Source organism: Phoca vitulina, unplaced genomic scaffold (genome assembly GCF_004348235.1).
Source record: "Phoca vitulina isolate PV1807 unplaced genomic scaffold, GSC_HSeal_1.0 scaffold22, whole genome shotgun sequence".
Taxonomy (NCBI): Eukaryota; Metazoa; Chordata; class Mammalia; order Carnivora; family Phocidae; genus Phoca; species Phoca vitulina.
The window spans coordinates 13,014,825-13,023,485 of record NW_022589725.1 but is presented as its reverse complement, the minus strand read 5'-3'; the positions used below and the strand labels follow the sequence as shown (position 1 = coordinate 13,023,485).

The window sequence follows — 8,661 nt, the reverse complement described above, 5'->3', positions numbered from 1 at the left end:
GAAAGTACCCAAAGCCTGAAAGTACAGTTGATTTTTGATTATTCGCTATAATTATATTCTGTAAAGTCACCACAAACACTGAATTAGTAGGTAACTGAATGATAGCTCCTAGGGGGCAAATACAGGGTAAGGATCCTTTGAGCCTCAGGTCATATTTTCCCCATCAACTGATCAATACCTCCCCTGGTTTATGTGTGTTTCTGTTGAAGGACACCTTATTTAATCTGTACTGTTGATTCATTAACCCTGAATCCTGGACAACGTGTAACTCGTGCCTGAACAAAGCTTATCTAACACGTGTCTTTTCACCCTAAGGCACATCGCAGCTTTCTCGAGCTTTCGAAAACTAGGCAGCGTTTCAGCACGATGCTTGGGGCCATTTTAGACAGTGAAATCACCAACAAAAAGCACACAGATGTGTAAAGTGTGGCACTAAATAGACCACAGAAATGGACACCCATTTACAGTATGAGAGTGGACACAAGAAGGCAGAATGATAGCTGGATCCACCTCAGCTGGGAACGTGTGTCCAGAGACTGAGGGCGAGAATGAAAGCACTGGGGAGTCTCTGTTTGGGGGTTACAAATACATTTCAACAAGTAGGCAGATTCCTTAATACGGAGTCTTTGAATAATAAGCGTTGACAGTATTATTTAATACATTCAGGACTTGCAATCCTGGTTAATAACTGGAGGAAGTGAGAGGCACGGAGCAGATAAAGGGGCATCCCAAGAGCCTTGCTTTTGTCATTTGTGAAGTGTGGGTGATGACGCCTACCCCATCCGGTTTATGGAGGGAGGGAGTGATAGCAATAACATCAACTATTATTTATGGAGGGCTACATGCTGAACACTTGACATGCCTCTTCTCATTAACTCCTCACCACAATCCTTATGAGACAGGTCCTATATTAAGCCCATTTTACAGATGTGGAGACTCAACCCCAGCCAGGTTAAGGGACTTTGCCCCACAGAAACTAGACAAAGCTGGATCCCATTTCTGTCTGAGTCCCACACGCATATCCTTTCCCACGCTGCTCCAGACTGCTCCAGAACCCCTGTTTATAAGACGTCTGGCATAGAGTGTGTTCACAGTAAGTGGACGCTTTGGGGATGACCCTAAACTGGGATCTGGGGTCTTTGGGGCAGTTCTGTAAAGGGAGAGGGGAGGCTGAGCCCCGGACAGGGTTGGGGGGCAGAGTATGAGCCATGGGGAAGGAAAGAGCCTGTGTGGGGGGAAGGCAGAGCAGGGAGTTAGGATCTTGAATCAGACCCTGTGGTCCCCTCCCACAGAGGGTTAAAGCAGCCCAGCCTCCTTCCGGCTGAGCGGAAATCAGATTTTGAGAGCTGAGCAGAGCTCCAGAGGGATGTTTTTCTTCTCCATTTGTCTGCTGTGGCTGGCCCATAAAATCTGCCGGAACTCCATGCTGAACTGAGGAATTCCTGCTGAACGGGGACATGGAGAATGCAGGCGGGGGGTGGGGGAGGGGTGGGGGAGCCCTTATCAGGGGCAGAGACTGCTCCATCTTCAAGGTTCCACCTCTAGGTCAGGGGATCCCATCTGGAGGCCTCACAGGATTTCAAGGAAGAAGGACACCCTTTCCCCTAAGTGAACTTGGGGGGGTGAGGAGTGAGCACAGGCAGGGAGGGGTCCGGCCGTGGCAGGTCAGTAGGGTATGATTCAGGTCCTCCCCTTCTAAACTTGGTGGGGTTGGCCAAGTCTCGTCCCGTTTCCTCCTCTGAGAACCCAGGGATCCTGAGCGAGATGAACACCACCCGTAATTTCCTAGTCAGAGCTGACAGTTTGAGGCTTTTTTCTATCTAGCAGGCACCTTGCATGCATTTCCTCCCCGGAAGGCGGTACAATTCTTATCACTCTGATTTTACAGTAAACTGAGACTCAGCGAGGTGAGGTGGCCAGCCCAATGTCACCCACTCGAAGGGGCAGGGCCCGATTCAAACCCAGACAGTTGGTGCCAGAACCCACCTCTCAAGCATCCATCCTTCTGCCTCCCAATATGAGTGACCCTGATTCTCCTTGGCCTTGGGTGCCCTCTCCCGTTTCTCTTGGTTGATCCCTCACTCTTTAAGACTCAGCTCATGTGTTTCTTCCTCCAGGAACCTGCCCTGACTAGCCAAGCCAGATTGGGGCTCCTCTCTGGCTGCCTATATGCTTGGGAGGTAACTGTTTTGCTGACTGGGCTGAGTCCTGGGGGACCAGAGCCACTTCTAATTCTTCCCTGTGCCTCCCGCATCAGCCAACAAAGGAAACTTTCTCCTTGCCTTGAAGATTCCAGGCGCTCACAGCAGTTTTAGAACCTGGCCGCACTGAGAGATGGAGGCCCCGTGCCTTCCACTTGAGTCTGGGTGGGCTTGAGCCTGCGTTCACCACTGGAGGTTGGCGGAAGTGATTCTGTGTGACTTCCCAGGCTGAGTCGTAACAGGTGATGCAATGATGTATCTTCACCTTGTTCACTGGAACACCTGTTCTTGGAGCCCTGAGTTTCTGTGAAAGAAGTTCGAGCCCTCTGAGACCACCATCCCGTGAGGAAGCCCAGGCCGCCCAGAGAGGTCCTGGGCAGTCCTGGTCCAGCGGTCTTCAGGTGATTCCAGCCCTCAGTTGTTGATTCACATGCAGAGAAGCCTCTGAGTCTTCCAGCGGAGGCTCAGGACACCACAGAGCAGAGACCAGCCATCCCCACCACACTGGGCCCGAATTCACGAGCATTATAAAATGGTTGTTGTGTCAAGTCACTGAGTTTTGAGGTAGTCTTTTACACAGCAGTACTAACTGGAATACTACTACCACCCTGGGCAGGTCACCTGCATTTCTTACTAGGATTATTGCAACCATCTCCTCACAGGGCTCCTTGATCTCTCCATGTCCCTCCCTGGTTCCTCTGCAGTGTGTCTTCGACACAGCAGCCAGACAGGTCCTGCAACGCACAGATCAGACAATGTCCCTCTTCTGCACAAAACCATCCCTTGGCTCCCAGTTCACTCTGAGTAAAAGCCAGATCCTTATGATGACCCACATGTGACCTGTCCTCTCAGCCACCCTATTACCCCTCTGTCCTATCTCCCACCCTCTCCCCTTGCTGAAGTCTCTCCAGCCACACTGGTCTCCTTGCTACTCTTCATACACCAGACACTCTGCCTCAGGACCCTTGCACTTGCTGTGGATGGCACTCCCCTGCTGGAACACTCTTTCTTTAGGTATTGCCTGGTCCACTGACTCATCTTGTTCAAGTCCCTGCTCGGAAGTCACATTCTCAGTGAGGCCTGCCCTGTTTAACCCCATGAGCCCTCCTCCTCACTCCCAAACTACTTGCCTTGCTTTATTGTTTATTTTGCCATGGCCCTTATAGCGGTCTAACACCCTATATACTTTACTTAGTGTATTTATTATTTATTGTCTCTTCCCTGCCGCAGAGTATCGACACTACAGGGCAGGGATCACTGTATATTCTCAAATGTAACCCCAGTGCCTAAAGTAGCACCTGACATTCAGCGAAGCTTTGCTGAATGAATGAGCTGCAGGAGCCCAGACGTGGGGCTGTCCAGGTGGGGAGGCAGATGGGGATCAGGAAAGAGCAGGGGTGGAGAGGTTGGGTTGAGCCAGTGCACCAGGGCTGGAGGACATTCCATGGAAGTGACAGCTTGCTGCCCGCCGCCCCCCCCACCCAAGGAACCCCGAGGATGGGAGGGGGGGCTTTCCTCCTGGGTCCCATGTGCCTCCGGTCCTGCCAGTAAACAGGATCTCTGGGCAACTGCCTGAGAACCCTGCCCACTGCCCCAGAGGCCTTGACTTGCTCCTTCCTGTGCTATAAATCGGGGACCTTCCATCTGTGACATCCTGGATGCTGCTGGGGGAGGTGAGGCAGGGCAGATTCGTAGCAGAGAACTGTGTGCGGCCCTGAGCAGCACACTGCACCTCAGTTTTCTTGTCAGCAAAATGGGAATGATAAGAGGATGGATTTCAAGGCATGACTGTGAAGTTGAACGAGATAATGAATGAAAGTCCTTGGGAAATGGAGGTGTTCCATGGACCCATTAGGGGGTAAAGGCACAAGGAACAAACCTAGCTCTGCCACCAAGCTCAGTCTCATTGCCTGCAAAATGGGGTGAATGCGAGTCACTACTTTCCTAGGGTTGTTGAAAGATTCAAAATGCAAAGGAAATTCTTAGCACACAGTAAACATGCAACAGTTGTTTGCTTTTATTAACCATAATTATTCTAATAATGGTAGAAAATAAAATGTTATTGAGAAGCCATCTGGGAGCCCAGGAGCCTCAGTTCATGTCCCAGAGGGGACCATGACCGTGGACTCCACATAGCACAACTTCAGCCCTGTGCCTTTTGTGTACATTTCAGTTTGGTCCTAGAGACTCTCTCCCATGCACAAGGTCACCTCCTCCCATTGCCTCCGGCGATCCATACCCATGAGCACACTTCTTCCCTAAAATATACCACAAGAGTAAATACCTGGCCTTGAAGCCTGCCTGGGAGTGGGTGTGTTGGGAGTTCAAATCCGGGCCCCACCACTCCCAAGTTATAGAAACTTAGACGGGCTAATTGTCCTATGCCTCAGTTTCCTTTTCTGGGAAAGGAGAATAATAATAGCTCCGGCCTCTTACAGTTGCCATGAGGATTGAGTACATTAAAATGTGCCCAGTGCCTGGCACTTAGCAAGTAGCAAGCCTATCATATGGAAGAGTGTTACTATCTTCATTCCACCAATAGGTAAACTGAGGCTTAGCCGGAAGAAAGTACTTGGTTCAAGTTATCAATTGTCATGTTTATTGTCCCAGAGCTGGAATTAGTTTCATTATACCAGTAGGAGCCCCAGCCAGTGAATTCACTGTGAGATATCTCCTTTTATCCTTTAGTGTTTTTTGGGGGTAAGTGGGAGTCCATGCCAATAAGGTTAGAGAAATGGATAAAGGGAAAACTTAACATTGGGGTAATCTCATGCATGAGCTTCTTTTCAGAAGGCTGGGGAAACATTTAGCCCTGTATTAAACGGTTTTGGGTTCCAGTGTGAGATGTGCTAAACAGGGTAATAGGAAGTCCTTGAAGGCTCTTGAGCAGGGGAAGCATGAATTTCAAGGATAGGAATCTGGCAGTGTGTTTGGGTTAATTTATGTTCCTGAGGTCTGTACATTGCTGGGGCGGGGGGTGCAAATTGGCACAGTGATTGAATTCCACAAATATTCAAGCTATATTTGTAGAGACTAAATGAAAGGTGTCGCACTGGTGGGGAGGATTTGCAGTGAGCAAATCCAACCAAATCTCTCTGCCCCGTGCTTACGATCTGGAGAGGAGATGGGCGATACACGAATATACAACTTGATCGACCACATGTTGGGGAAGAAATGTTCAGAAGAAAGCAAAGCAGGGTAGTGAGAAGACCCTGAGTGGGAGAGGTGAGGTTTGGTTGGAGGCACAGATGGAGTGAGGATGAGCCATGGGGACACAGAGGGGGAGAACCTTTTAGGTGGAGGGACGTTAAATGGAAGGCCCTGAGATGGAGCATGCATGGCAGGTTCAAACTCTTGCCAGGAGCCCTGGCTGGGACAGAGAAGGGGAGGACAGAAGGAAAAGGTGAGAGAGGTCACAGGGTCAGACGCACAGGGCTTCAGGGCAGTCTTAAGAACGTTTTACTCTGAGTCACGTGGGAGGTGATTGGAGGCTTCTGAGCAGAGGAGGGACAAGCTCTGACTTAGGTTTTAAGGGGACCCCCTCCGGTGGCAGGTGGAGAACGGACTGTGGGGTCCAGGGCAAAAGCTGGGAGCCTGGGGAGGGTGACTTGTTCCGGCGTGGGGTGGGTAGAGGTGGGGAGGGGTGCTCAGACTCCCTATCCGTCACTGAGAGATGGAGCTCAGAGGTGATTGAAAAGTGGGCAGTATCTGTCAAAACTGCAAGTGCACATAGCCATTCACCTAGCATATCGGCCTCTGGGACTTCATCCTCCAGTTATATTTGCACTTGGGTGAGATGACCCAGATACAGGGATGCTTCTTGCCGTGCAAAGAGGGAACTGAACAGGTTTCATGGAGCCAAGTGTGGGCGGGGGCGTGGAGGTAGTGCTGCAGAAGTGGGGACAGGGGCAGCCATCTGGAGAGCAAGCTGTCACGTTAAATATACATGGCAGTGTCTAAAAGATGACCACCAATTCTCTGAATGTCTTCCCAGCAACAGGTGAAGTCTGTGCACCTCCTCTCTGAATCTGGGCTGCCCTGTGACTGCTTTGACCAATACTATGGCAGAAACGATGCTGTGACAGATTCTAGGCCCAGATCTCAAAAGACTAGCAGCTTCTGTGCTCACTTCAGCAGCACATATGCTAAAATAGGAACGATCCAGAGAAGATTAGCATGGCCCTTGCGCAAGGATGACATGCAAATTCGTGAAGTGTTCCATATTAAAAAAAAAAAAAAAAAAGACTAGCAGCTTCTACTTCCTCTTTCTTGGAATGATCACTGGGAGAGAAGCCAGCTGCCATGAAGGAAATCCAACCACCCTGGGACTGCCATGCTGTGAGGAAGTCTAGCTAGCTATGGAGCGGTGTCCTCTAGGATGAGACACCATGAGAGGGAGACAGAGACAGAGACAGAGAGAGAAAGAGCAAGTCCATCAAGGCCGCAGACATGAGTGAAGAAGCCAGCCATCTTGGAAGGGAACCTCCAACTCCCGCTGTCTCAGCGGACCCCACACAGTTCAGAGAAGAGCAGCCCAGCCCAGCCCTTCCTGAATTCCTGACCCACAAAATCAAGAATAAAACAAAGTGTTGCATTTAGCTTCTAAATTGAGGGTAATTGATGGTAGTGCAAAAGATAACCGGAATACATACTCCCTATCACCCACCAATCGTATGCCTGAGTCTTTGTCCAGATGAGAGCCTCATGCCAGCCCAGACAAGGACACACCAGTGTGGTGACAGTGTGGTGGCAGAGACTTAGAGACCACCCAGGGGCCCATTCCTGGAGTAGTAGAGAGGAAAACATGTGGCTGCAAACCAAGGAGTCCTAGTCAGCATCTAGAAGCCACAAGTCAAGCGCAACCCAGACCGATGTTGGACAGAGAATGAGCACTAGAGTGAAAATAAATTAAAATGCATATCCAGAAAGCAACAATACCCATACAAGCATCCCGTGTTCTTTAAGAAGACTGACTCACCAAGGAACACATGGGACCCATCAGAATGGTTCTATGGTGGAGCAGAAAATGAGAAGGGGAAATGGGACAAAGAGAATAGGAGAGAAAAATAGACCAAAGGAGGGGCATGCAGGGGTCAACGATAATCTGCTGTGAACTGAGGACCATTTATTTTTTTATTTTTTATTTTTTATTTTTAGAGAGACACAGCGAGAGATGGAACACAAGCAGGGGGAGTGGGAGAGGGAGAAGCAGGCTTCCTGTGGAGCAGGGAGGCCGATGCAGGGCTCGATCCCAGGACTCATGACCTGAGCCAAAGGCAGACACTTAATGACTGAGCCACCCAGATGCCCCCCATTTTTTTTTTAAAACTCAACCCTGTACATTTGAAGCTTAAGTGATAACAGGTAAACAAAATGAATGTCCATAAATAGAGGGTTGTTGAGTAAATTACATCACATCCACATGCTGGTGTACTGATTAAGCCATGAAAACAAATATCGAAGTTTCCCATGTAGGAATATGTAAGAATCTGCAAAGCATATTTGCATGAGGGGCAGAAATGATGTAGAAGGGTGTATATAATAGGCTTCCATTTGGGGGGAATAAAACTGTCTGTATTTGCATATATGTTTGTTTTGTTTTTTTTTTTTTTAAGATTTATTTATTTATTTGAGAGAGAGAGAGAGTGTGTGAGCAGGGGGAGGGGCAGAGGGAAAGGGAGAGAATCTCAAGAAGACTCCCTGCTGGAGCCCGATGCAGGGCTCGATCTCGTGATTCTGAGATCATAACTCAAGCCAAAACCAGGAGTCAGAAGCTCAACCAACTGAGCCACCCAGGCGCCCCTGCATATACATTTATAAATAAGTGGTATCTCTGTGGAAGAATATCCCAGAAATGAATCCAAGTGGATGCTTCTGGGGAAAAGAGCCAGGTGTTAGGGGACAGGAATGGTTGGGAGAACTTCAAAGGGGCAGGCACCCAGTCTGTCAGTGCTCACTTTTGGAATCCAGTCACCATGATGCCATGGAATCCAGGTCCCATGGAGAGGCCCATGTGGAAAGGAACTGAGTCCCTCTCCTCTCTCCTGCCCTCTGCCCCTAGCCAACCACCAGCACCAACTTGCCAGCCACTCACATGAGCTCCTTGGGCAGCAGGTTCTCCAGCCCCAGTCAGACCTTCATAGGAGTGCAGCCCCAGCTGACATCTGAAGGCAACCTCCTGAGGACCAGAACTGCCCAGCCAAACCACTCCCAAATTCCTGACCCTCAGACACTATGAGATACAATAAATGTTGCTGTTTTAAAGCATCATGCTGCGGTGTTGTTACACAGGATAGATAGCTAATACAGAAGGGCCCCTGCAGCCCTTCCCAATAAGAGTCCCCCTCCCCACCCCAAAGAAACCACTATCCTGATTATTTATTATTCCCATGAATGTTCTAACTTTAATACATACATAGAAATCCTTACACAATATATAGGACTGTGTTTCATTCTGAGA

General features: G+C 49.4%; 1 non-coding gene across 1 annotated transcript; it reads left to right on the top strand.

The window, feature by feature from the left end:
• Positions 1-6,322: 6,322 nt before the first annotated feature.
• On the top strand, positions 6,323-6,429 carry LOC116642098. Its single transcript, XR_004301288.1, has one exon. It is a non-coding gene; the product is annotated as a U6 spliceosomal RNA (small nuclear RNA).
• Positions 6,430-8,661: the final 2,232 nt, after the last annotated feature.